The sequence below is a fragment of the Staurois parvus genome, unplaced genomic scaffold (genome assembly GCF_062004578.1).
Source record: "Staurois parvus isolate SC_StPar_1 unplaced genomic scaffold, SC_StPar_1.0 ptg000691l, whole genome shotgun sequence".
In the NCBI taxonomy this organism is placed as follows: Eukaryota; Metazoa; Chordata; class Amphibia; order Anura; family Ranidae; genus Staurois; species Staurois parvus.
The window spans coordinates 970,001-980,000 of NW_028318487.1; the positions used below are offsets into that span (position 1 = coordinate 970,001).

General features: G+C 48.3%; 15 non-coding genes across 15 annotated transcripts; 7 read left to right on the plus strand and 8 right to left on the minus strand.

Annotated features, from left to right (window-relative positions):
* Positions 1-449: 449 nt before the first annotated feature.
* TRNAL-CAA (transfer RNA leucine (anticodon CAA)) lies at positions 450-560 on the minus strand. Its single transcript has 2 exons — positions 523-560; positions 450-495 (listed from the first exon to the last, which is right to left on the minus strand). It is a non-coding gene; the product is annotated as a tRNA-Leu (tRNA).
* A 274-nt stretch (positions 561-834) lies between these two features.
* On the plus strand, positions 835-907 carry TRNAR-UCG (transfer RNA arginine (anticodon UCG)). Its single transcript has one exon. It is a non-coding gene; the product is annotated as a tRNA-Arg (tRNA).
* Positions 908-1,773: 866 nt separating this feature from the next.
* Positions 1,774-1,883, minus strand: TRNAL-CAA (transfer RNA leucine (anticodon CAA)). The gene is made up of 2 exons: positions 1,846-1,883; positions 1,774-1,819 (listed from the first exon to the last, which is right to left on the minus strand). It is a non-coding gene; the product is annotated as a tRNA-Leu (tRNA).
* A 274-nt stretch (positions 1,884-2,157) lies between these two features.
* On the plus strand, positions 2,158-2,230 carry TRNAR-UCG (transfer RNA arginine (anticodon UCG)). Its single transcript has one exon. It is a non-coding gene; the product is annotated as a tRNA-Arg (tRNA).
* Positions 2,231-3,096: 866 nt separating this feature from the next.
* On the minus strand, positions 3,097-3,206 carry TRNAL-CAA (transfer RNA leucine (anticodon CAA)). Its single transcript has 2 exons — positions 3,169-3,206; positions 3,097-3,142 (listed from the first exon to the last, which is right to left on the minus strand). It is a non-coding gene; the product is annotated as a tRNA-Leu (tRNA).
* A 274-nt stretch (positions 3,207-3,480) lies between these two features.
* TRNAR-UCG (transfer RNA arginine (anticodon UCG)) lies at positions 3,481-3,553 on the plus strand. Its single transcript has one exon. It is a non-coding gene; the product is annotated as a tRNA-Arg (tRNA).
* Positions 3,554-4,398: 845 nt separating this feature from the next.
* Positions 4,399-4,508, minus strand: TRNAL-CAA (transfer RNA leucine (anticodon CAA)). Its single transcript has 2 exons — positions 4,471-4,508; positions 4,399-4,444 (listed from the first exon to the last, which is right to left on the minus strand). It is a non-coding gene; the product is annotated as a tRNA-Leu (tRNA).
* Positions 4,509-4,782: 274 nt separating this feature from the next.
* Positions 4,783-4,855, plus strand: TRNAR-UCG (transfer RNA arginine (anticodon UCG)). Its single transcript has one exon. It is a non-coding gene; the product is annotated as a tRNA-Arg (tRNA).
* Positions 4,856-5,721: 866 nt separating this feature from the next.
* On the minus strand, positions 5,722-5,831 carry TRNAL-CAA (transfer RNA leucine (anticodon CAA)). The gene is made up of 2 exons: positions 5,794-5,831; positions 5,722-5,767 (listed from the first exon to the last, which is right to left on the minus strand). It is a non-coding gene; the product is annotated as a tRNA-Leu (tRNA).
* A 274-nt stretch (positions 5,832-6,105) lies between these two features.
* On the plus strand, positions 6,106-6,178 carry TRNAR-UCG (transfer RNA arginine (anticodon UCG)). The gene has a single exon. It is a non-coding gene; the product is annotated as a tRNA-Arg (tRNA).
* An 866-nt stretch (positions 6,179-7,044) lies between these two features.
* On the minus strand, positions 7,045-7,154 carry TRNAL-CAA (transfer RNA leucine (anticodon CAA)). The gene is made up of 2 exons: positions 7,117-7,154; positions 7,045-7,090 (listed from the first exon to the last, which is right to left on the minus strand). It is a non-coding gene; the product is annotated as a tRNA-Leu (tRNA).
* Positions 7,155-7,428: 274 nt separating this feature from the next.
* On the plus strand, positions 7,429-7,501 carry TRNAR-UCG (transfer RNA arginine (anticodon UCG)). Its single transcript has one exon. It is a non-coding gene; the product is annotated as a tRNA-Arg (tRNA).
* An 866-nt stretch (positions 7,502-8,367) lies between these two features.
* TRNAL-CAA (transfer RNA leucine (anticodon CAA)) lies at positions 8,368-8,478 on the minus strand. Its single transcript has 2 exons — positions 8,441-8,478; positions 8,368-8,413 (listed from the first exon to the last, which is right to left on the minus strand). It is a non-coding gene; the product is annotated as a tRNA-Leu (tRNA).
* Positions 8,479-8,752: 274 nt separating this feature from the next.
* Positions 8,753-8,825, plus strand: TRNAR-UCG (transfer RNA arginine (anticodon UCG)). The gene has a single exon. It is a non-coding gene; the product is annotated as a tRNA-Arg (tRNA).
* Positions 8,826-9,691: 866 nt separating this feature from the next.
* Positions 9,692-9,801, minus strand: TRNAL-CAA (transfer RNA leucine (anticodon CAA)). The gene is made up of 2 exons: positions 9,764-9,801; positions 9,692-9,737 (listed from the first exon to the last, which is right to left on the minus strand). It is a non-coding gene; the product is annotated as a tRNA-Leu (tRNA).
* Positions 9,802-10,000: the final 199 nt, after the last annotated feature.

The window sequence follows — 10,000 nt, forward strand, 5'->3', positions numbered from 1 at the left end:
TTTCACTAGTTTTGCATTTGGCTAGCGTCCGTGTCACTACTGGTAGCATGAGGCGATCCCTGGACCCTACAGAGGTTGCACAGGCAGTCTAACTCCTCCAGCATGGCACATCAATACATGCCATTGCCAGCAGGGTTGCTATGTCTCCCAGCATAGTCTCACGAGCGTGGAGGAGATTCCGGGAGACAGGCAGTTAATCTAGGAGAGCTGGACAGGGCCGTGGAAGGTCCTTAAGCCATCAGCAGGAGCGGTATCTGCTTCTTTGTGCAAGGAGGAACAGGATGAGCACTGGCAGAGGCAGAGAAGATGATCTCCAGCATGCCACGTTTGTCCATTGAGATGTGACGTGCTTTAAAAGTGTTCCTTTCCTTGTTTTGAGCAGTGTTGTTTCTGTGGTAGCCCCGAAAAGCTGAGCGGTTGAGGTGGTTGTAGAGGAAAGTAAATTTGATTGTCAGAAGAGGGATTTGAACCCACGCCTCCATTTGGAGACCAGAACACACACACAATGTGAAGAAGGGAACTCTTGAGTCTGGCGCCTTAGACCACTCGGCCATCCTGACAAGAGACACCGACTTCCCTGTCCTTCCTCTTGAAATGTTCTCTACACGTGGGGCTCTAGGAATCACTTAGCAACATGAAGGGGCTGTATTAACCCTGTGCACCTAGGACCTCTTGCAAATGACCTTCCTAAAGCATGACCTTGGCACCAAGTCAAACTTTTCACATCTTGTCTAGCAAATCCACTGGAGCAAAGCGAGTATTGGAAAAGGTCAGAGGTCAACCTTAACCGGTGGCCTAGTCCGCATGCCACAATGTTGAGCAAGAGCTGCGGCAGACCGCGTGGCCTAATGGATAAGGCGTCTGACTTCGGATCAGAAGATTGAGGGTTCAAGTCCCTTCGTGGTCGGTGTCTTTGTTGCTCTTCAATTCCACTGGCCCTTACTTGTGAAATTCTCACTCCATTTATTCTTGGCCCAAGCACAAGTGTCACATTTAACAGCATGGCCTGGCAAAGCTCTCACAACTCTCTGATCTTCATGAACCCTGCTCCAAAAAATTCAAGGAAGACTTTTTACTCAGAGTATAGTATCAAGTCAATGAAACTCCAGGGCTATTGATCTGGTCAGTTAAGTAGCACAGGGCTTTGTTAATCACTTTCAGCTGCTTTGGTGTTAATGAAATCAACAACAGGTGCACTGGACGGGCAACAATGAGATGACCCCCAAAAGAGAAATGGTTTTACAGGCGGAGGCCACTGACATACAGTTTTTTCCCTGCTCATCTTTTTATTTTTCAGAGCGTTTTTCACTAGTTTTGCATTTGGCTAGCGTCCGTGTCACTACTGGTAGCATGAGGCGATCCCTGGACCCTACAGAGGTTGCACAGGCAGTCTAACTCCTCCAGCATGGCACATCAATACATGCCATTGCCAGCAGGGTTGCTATGTCTCCCAGCATAGTCTCACGAGCGTGGAGGAGATTCCGGGAGACAGGCAGTTAATCTAGGAGAGCTGGACAGGGCCGTGGAAGGTCCTTAAGCCATCAGCAGGACCGGTATCTGCTTCTTTGTGCAAGGAGGAACAGGATGAGCACTGGCAGAGGCAGAGAAGATGATCTCCAGCATGTAAGTCCAGATATCCAGCATGCCACGTTTGTCCATTGAGATGTGACGTGCTTTAAAAGTGTTCCTTTCCTTGTTTTGAGCAGTGTTGTTTCTGTGGTAGCCCCAAAAAGCTGAGCGGTTGCGGTGGATGTAGAGGAAAGTAAATGTGATTGTCAGAAGTGGGATTTGAACCCACGCCTCCATTTGGAGACCAGAACACACACACAATGTGAAGAGGGAACTCTTGAGTCTGGCGCCTTAGACCACTCGGCCATCCTGACAAGAGACACCGACTTTCCTGTCCTTCCTCTTGAAATGTCCTCTACACGTGGGGCTCTAGGAATCACTTAGCAACATGAAGGGGCTGTATTAACCCTGTGCACCTAGGACCTCTTGCAAATGACCTTCCTAAAGCATGACCTTGGCACCAAGTCAAAATTTTCACATCTTGTCTAGCAAATCCACTGGAGCAAAGCGAGTATTGGAAAAGGTCAGAGGTCAACCTTAACCGGTGGCCTAGTCCGCATGCCACAAAGTTGAGCAAGAGCTGTGGCAGACCGCGTGGCCTAATGGATAAGGCGTCTGCCTTCGGATCAGAAGATTGAGGGTTCAAGTCCCTTCGTGGTCGGTGTCTTTGTTGCTCTTCAATTCCACTGGCCCTTACTTGTGAAATTCTCACTCCATTTATTCTTGGCCCAAGCACAAGTGTCACATTTAACAGCATGGCCTGGCAAAGCTCTCACAACTCTCTGATCTTCATGAACCCTGCTCCAAAAAATTCAAGGAAGACTTTTTACTCAGAGTATAGTATCAAGTCAATGAAACTCCAGGGCTATTGATCTGGTCAGTTAAGTAGCACAGGGCTTTGTTAATCACTTTCAGGTGCTTTGGTGTTAATGAAATCAACAACAGGTGCACTGGACGGGCAACAATGAGATGACCCCCAAAAGAGAAATGGTTTTACAGGCGGAGGCCACTGACATACAGTTTTTTCCCTGCTCATCTTTTTATTTTTCAGAGCGTTTTTCACTAGTTTTGCATTTGGCTAGCGTCCGTGTCACTACTGGTAGCATGAGGCGATCCCTGGACCCTACAGAGGTTGCACAGGCAGTCTAACTCCTCCAGCATGGCACATCAATACATGCCATTGCCAGCAGGGTTGCTATGTCTCCCAGCATAGTCTCACGAGCGTGGAGGAGATTCCGGGAGACAGGCAGTTAATCTAGGAGAGCTGGACAGGGCCGTGGAAGGTCCTTAAGCCATCAGCAGGACCGGTATCTGCTTCTTTGTGCAAGGAGGAACAGGATGAGCACTGGCAGAGGCAGAGAAGATGATCTCCAGCATGTAAGTCCAGATATCCAGCATGCCACGTTTGTCCATTGAGATGTGACGTGCTTTAAAAGTGTTCCTTTCCTTGTTTTGAGCAGTGTTGTTTCTGTGGTAGCCCCGAAAAGCTGAGCAGTTGCAGTGGTTGTAGAGGAAAGTAAATGTGATTGTCAGAAGTGGGATTTGAACCCATGCCTCCATTTGGAGACCAGAATACACACGCAATGTGAAGAGAGATCTCTTGAGTCTGGCGCCTTAGACCACTCGGCCATCCTGACAAGAGACACCGACTTCCCTGTCCTTCCTCTTGAAATGTCCTCTACACGTGGGGCTCTAGGAATCACTTAGCAACATGAAGGGGCTGTATTAACCCTGTGCACCTAGGACCTCTTGCAAATGACCTTCCTAAAGCATGACCTTGGCACCAAGTCAAACTTTTCACATCTTGTCTAGCAAATCCACTGGAGCAAAGTGAGTATTGGAAAAGGTCAGAGGTCAACCTTAACCGGTGGCCTAGTCCGCATGCCACAAAGTTGAGCAAGAGCTGCGGCAGACCGCGTGGCCTAATGGATAAGGCGTCTGACTTCGGATCAGAAGATTGAGGGTTCAAGTCCCTTCGTGGTCGGTGTCTTTGTTGCTCTTCAATTCCACTGGCCCTTACTTGTGAAATTCTCACTCCATTTATTCTTGGCCCAAGCACAAGTGTCACATTTAACAGCATGGCCTGGCAAAGCTTTCACAACTCTCTGATCTTCATGAACCCTGCTCCAAAAAATTCAAGGAAGACTTTTTACTCAGAGTATAGTATCAAGTCAATGAAACTCCAGGGCTATTGATCTGGTCAGTTAAGTAGCACAGGGCTTTGTTAATCACTTTCAGCTGCTTTGGTGTTAATGAAATCAACAACAGGTGCACTGGACGGGCAACAATGAGATGACCCCCAAAAGAGAAATGGTTTTACAGGCGGAGGCCACTGACATACAGTTTTTTCCCTGCTCATCTTTTTATTTTTCAGAGCGTTTTTCACTAGTTTTGCATTTGGCTAGCGTCCGTGTCACTACTGGTAGCATGAGGCGATCCCTGGACCCTACAGAGGTTGCACAGGCAGTCTAACTCCTCCAGCATGGCACATCAATACATGCCATTGCCAGCAGGGTTGCTATGTCTCCCAGCATAGTCTCACGAGCGTGGAGGAGATTCCGGGAGACAGGCAGTTAATCTAGGAGAGCTGGACAGGGCCGTGGAAGGTCCTTAAGCCATCAGCAGGACCGGTATCTGCTTCTTTGTGCAAGGAGGAACAGGATGAGCACTGGCAGAGGCAGAGATGATTATCTCCAGCATGCCACGTTTGTCCATTGAGATGTGACGTGCTTTAAAAGTGTTCCTTTCCTTGTTTTGAGCAGTGTTGTTTCTGTGGTAGCCCCGAAAAGCTGAGCGGTTGCGGTGGTTGTAGAGGAAAGTAAATGCGATTGTCAGAAGTGGGATTTGAACCCACACCTCCATTTGGAGACCAGAACACACACGCAATGTGAAGAGGGAACTCTTGAGTCTGGCGCCTTAGACCACTCGGCCATCCTGACAAGAGACACCAACTTCCCTGTCCTTCCTCTTGAAATGTCCTCTACACGTGGGGCTCTAGGAATCACTTAGCAACATGAAGGGGCTGTATTAACCCTGTGCACCTAGGACCTCTTGCAAATGACCTTCCTAAAGCATGACCTTGGCACCAAGTCAAAATTTTCACATCTTGTCTAGCAAATCCACTGGAGCAAAGCGAGTATTGGAAAAGGTCAGAGGTCAACCTTAACCGGTGGCCTAGTCCGCATGCCACAAAGTTGAGCAAGAGCTGCGGCAGACCGCGTGGCCTAATGGATAAGGCGTCTGACTTCGGATCAGAAGATTGAGGGTTCAAGTCCCTTCGTGGTCGGTGTCTTTGTTGCTCTTCAATTCCACTGGCCCTTACTTGTGAAATTCTCACTCCATTTATTCTTGGCCCAAGCACAAGTGTCACATTTAACAGCATGGCCTGGCAAAGCTCTCACAACTCTCTGATCTTCATGAACCCTGCTCCAAAAAATTCAAGGAAGACTTTTTACTCAGAGTATAGTATCAAGTCAATGAAACTCCAGGGCTATTGATCTGGTCAGTTAAGTAGCACAGGGCTTTGTTAATCACTTTCAGCTGCTTTGGTGTTAATGAAATCAACAACAGGTGCACTGGACGGGCAACAATGAGATGACCCCCAAAAGAGAAATGGTTTTACAGGCGGAGGCCACTGACATACAGTTTTTTCCCTGCTCATCTTTTTATTTTTCAGAGCGTTTTTCACTAGTTTTGCATTTGGCTAGCGTCCGTGTCACTACTGGTAGCATGAGGCGATCCCTGGACCCTACAGAGGTTGCACAGGCAGTCTAACTCCTCCAGCATGGCACATCAATACATGCCATTGCCAGCAGGGTTGCTATGTCTCCCAGCATAGTCTCACGAGCGTGGAGGAGATTCCGGGAGACAGGCAGTTAATCTAGGAGAGCTGGACAGGGCCGTGGAAGGTCCTTAAGCCTTCAGCAGGACCGGTATCTGCTTCTTTGTGCAAGGAGGAACAGGATGAGCACTGGCAGAGGCAGAGAAGATGATCTCCAGCATGGAAGTCCAGATATCCAGCATGCCACGTTTGTCCATTGAGATGTGACGTGCTTTAAAAGTGTTCCTTTCCTTGTTTTGAGCAGTGTTGTTTCTGTGGTAGCCCCGAAAAGCTGAGCAGTTGCAGTGGTTGTAGAGGAAAGTAAATGTGATTGTCAGAAGTGGGATTTGAACCCACGCCTCCATTTGGAGACCAGAATACACACGCAATGTGAAGAGAGATCTCTTGAGTCTGGCGCCTTAGACCACTCGGCCATCCTGACAAGAGACACCGACTTCCCTGTCCTTCCTCTTGAAATGTCCTCTACACGTGGGGCTCTAGGAATCACTTAGCAACATGAAGGGGCTGTATTAACCCTGTGCACCTAGGACCTCTTGCAAATGACCTTCCTAAAGCATGACCTTGGCACCAAGTCAAACTTTTCACATCTTGTCTAGCAAATCCACTGGAGCAAAGCGAGTATTGGAAAAGGTCAGAGGTCAACCTTAACCGGTGGCCTAGTCCGCATGCCACAAAGTTGAGCAAGAGCTGCGGCAGACCGCGTGGCCTAATGGATAAGGCGTCTGACTTCGCATCAGAAGATTGAGGGTTCAAGTCCCTTCGTGGTCGGTGTCTTTGTTGCTCTTCAATTCCACTGGCCCTTACTTGTGAAATTCTCACTCCATTTATTCTTGGCCCAAGCACAAGTGTCACATTTAACAGCATGGCCTGGCAAAGCTTTCACAACTCTCTGATCTTCATGAACCCTGCTCCAAAAAATTCAAGGAAGACTTTTTACTCAGAGTATAGTATCAAGTCAATGAAACTCCAGGGCTATTGATCTGGTCAGTTAAGTAGCACAGGGCTTTGTTAATCACTTTCAGCTGCTTTGGTGTTAATGAAATCAACAACAGGTGCACTGGACGGGCAACAATGAGATGACCCCCAAAAGAGAAATGGTTTTACAGGCGGAGGCCACTGACATACAGTTTTTTCCCTGCTCATCTTTTTATTTTTCAGAGCGTTTTTCACTAGTTTTGCATTTGGCTAGCGTCCGTGTCACTACTGGTAGCATGAGGCGATCCCTGGACCCTACAGAGGTTGCACAGGCAGTCTAACTCCTCCAGCATGGCACATCAATACATGCCATTGCCAGCAGGGTTGCTATGTCTCCCAGCATAGTCTCACGAGCGTGGAGGAGATTCCGGGAGACAGGCAGTTAATCTAGGAGAGCTGGACAGGGCCGTGGAAGGTCCTTAAGCCATCAGCAGGACCGGTATCTGCTTCTTTGTGCAAGGAGGAACAGGATGAGCACTGGCAGAGGCAGAGAAGATGATCTCCAGCATGTAAGTCCAGATATCCAGCATGCCTCGTTTGTCCATTGAGATGTGACGTGCTTTAAAAGTGTTCCTTTCCTTGTTTTGAGCAGTGTTGTTTCTGTGGTAGCCCCAAAAAGCTGAGCGGTTGCGGTGGTTGTAGAGGAAAGTAAATGTGATTGTCAGAAGTGGGATTTGAACCCACGCCTCCATTTGGAGACCAGAACACACACGCAACGTGATGAGGGAACTCTTGAGTCTGGCGCCTTAGACCACTCGGCCATCCTGACAAGAGACACCGACTTCCCTGTCCTTCCTCTTGAAATGTCCTCTACACGTGGGGCTCTAGGAATCACTTAGCAACATGAAGGGGCTGTATTAACCCTGTGCACCTAGGACCTCTTGCAAATGACCTTCCTAAAGCATGACCTTGGCACCAAGTCAAACTTTTCACATCTTGTCTAGCAAATCCACTGGAGCAAAGCGAGTATTGGAAAAGGTCAGAGGTCAACCTTAACCGGTGGCCTAGTCCGCATGCCACAAAGTTGAGCAAGAGCTGCAGCAGACCGCGTGGCCTAATGGATAAGGCGTCTGACTTCGGATCAGAAGATTGAGGGTTCAAGTCCCTTCGTGGTCGGTGTCTTTGTTGCTCTTCAATTCCACTGGCCCTTACTTGTGAAATTCTCACTCCATTTATTCTTGGCCCAAGCACAAGTGTCACATTTAACAGCATGGCCTGGCAAAGCTCTCACAACTCTCTGATCTTCATGAACCCTGCTCCAAAAAATTCAAGGAAGACTTTTTACTCAGAGTATAGTATCAAGTCAATGAAACTCCAGGGCTATTGATCTGGTCAGTTAAGTAGCACAGGGCTTTGTTAATCACTTTCAGCTGCTTTGGTGTTAATGAAATCAACAACAGGTGCACTGGACGGGCAACAATGAGATGACCCCCAAAAGAGAAATGGTTTTACAGGCGGAGGCCACTGACATACAGTTTTTTCCCTGTTCATCTTTTTATTTTTCAGAGCGTTTTTCACTAGTTTTGTATTTTGCTAGCGTCCGTGTCACTACTGGTAGCATGAGGCGATCCCTGGACCCTACAGAGGTTGCACAGGCAGTCTAACTCCTCCAGCATGGCACATCAATACATGCCATTGCCAGCAGGGTTGCTATGTCTCCCAGCATAGTCTCACGAGCGTGGAGGAGATTCCGGGAGAAAGGCAGTTAATCTAGGAGAGCTGGAGAGGGCCGTGGAAGGTCCTTAAGCCATCAGCAGGACCGGTATCTGCTTCTTTGTGCAAGGAGGAACAGGATGAGCACTGGCAGAGGCAGAGAAGATGATCTCCAGCATGTAAGTCCAGATATCCAGCATGCCACGTTTGTCCATTGAGATGTGACGTGCTTTAAAAGTGTTCCTTTCCTTGTTTTGAGCAGTGTTGTTTCTGTGGTAGCCCCGAAAAGCTGAGCGGTTGCGGTGGTTGTAGAGGAAAGTAAATGTGATTGTCAGAAGTGGGATTTGAACCCACGCCTCCATTTGGAGACCAGAACACACACGCAATGTGAAGAAGGGAACTCTTGAGTCTGGCGCCTTAGACCACTCGGCCATCCTGACAAGAGACACCGACTTCCCTGTCCTTCCTCTTGAAATGTCCTCTACACGTGGGGCTCTAGGAATCACGTAGCAACATTAAGGGGCTGTATTAACCCTGTGCACCTAGGACCTCTTGCAAATGACCTTCCTAAAGCATGACCTTGGCACCAAGTCAAACTTTTCACATCTTGTCTAGCAAATCCACTGGAGCAAAGCGAGTATTGGAAAAGGTCAGAGGTCAACCTTAACCGGTGGCCTAGTCCGCATGCCACAAAGTTGAGCAAGAGCTGCGGCGGACCGCGTGGCCTAATGGATAAGGCATCTGACTTCGGATCAGAAGATTGAGGGTTCAAGTCCCTTCGTGGTCGGTGTCTTTGTTGCTCTTCAATTCCACTGGCCCTTACTTGTGAAATTCTCACTCCATTTATTCTTGGCCCAAGCACAAGTGTCACATTTAACAGCATGGCCTGGCAAAGCTCTCAAAACTCTCTGATCTTCATGAACCCTGCTCCAAAAAATTCAAGGAAAACTTTTTACTCAGAGTATAGTATCAAGTCAATGAAACTCCAGGGCTATTGATCTGGTCAGTTAAGTAGCACAGGGCTTTGTTAATCACTTTCAGCTGCTTTGGTGTTAATGAAATCAACAACAGGTGCACTGGACGGGCAACAATGAGATGACCCCCAAAAGAGAAATGGTTTTACAGGCGGAGGCCACTGACATACAGTTTTTTCCCTGCTCATCTTTTTATTTTTCAGAGCGTTTTTCACTAGTTTTGCATTTGGCTAGCGTCCGTGTCACTACTGGTAGCATGAGGCGATCCCTGGACCCTACAGAGGTTGCACAGGCAGTCTAACTCCTCCAGCATGGCACATCAATACATGCCATTGCCAGCAGGGTTGCTATGTCTCCCAGCATAGTCTCACGAGCGTGGAGGAGATTCCGGGAGAAAGGCAGTTAATCTAGGAGAGCTGGACAGGGCCGTGGAAGGTCCTTAAGCCATCAGCAGGACCGGTATCTGCTTCTTTGTGCAAGGAGGAACAGGATGAGCACTGGCAGAGGCAGAGAAGATGATCTCCAGCATGTAAGTCCAGATATCCAGCATGCCACGTTTGTCCATTGAGATGTGACGTGCTTTAAAAGTGTTCCTTTCCTTGTTTTGAGCAGTGTTGTTTCTGTGGTAGCCCCGAAAAGCTGAGCGGTTGCGGTGGTTGTAGAGGAAAGTAAATGCGATTGTCAGAAGTGGGATTTGAACCCACGCCTCCATTTGGAGACCAGAACACACACGCAATGTGAAGAGGGAACTCTTGAGTCTGGCGCCTTAGACCACTCGGCCATCCTGACAAGAGACACCGACTTCCCTGTCCTTCCTCTTGAAATGTCCTCTACACGTGGGGCTCTAGGAATCACTTAGCAACATGAAGGGGCTGTATTAACCCTGTGCACCTAGGACCTCTTGCAAATGACCTTCCTAAAGCATGACCTTGGCACCAAGTCAAACTTTTCACATCTTGTCTAGCAAATCCACTGGAGCAAAGCGAGT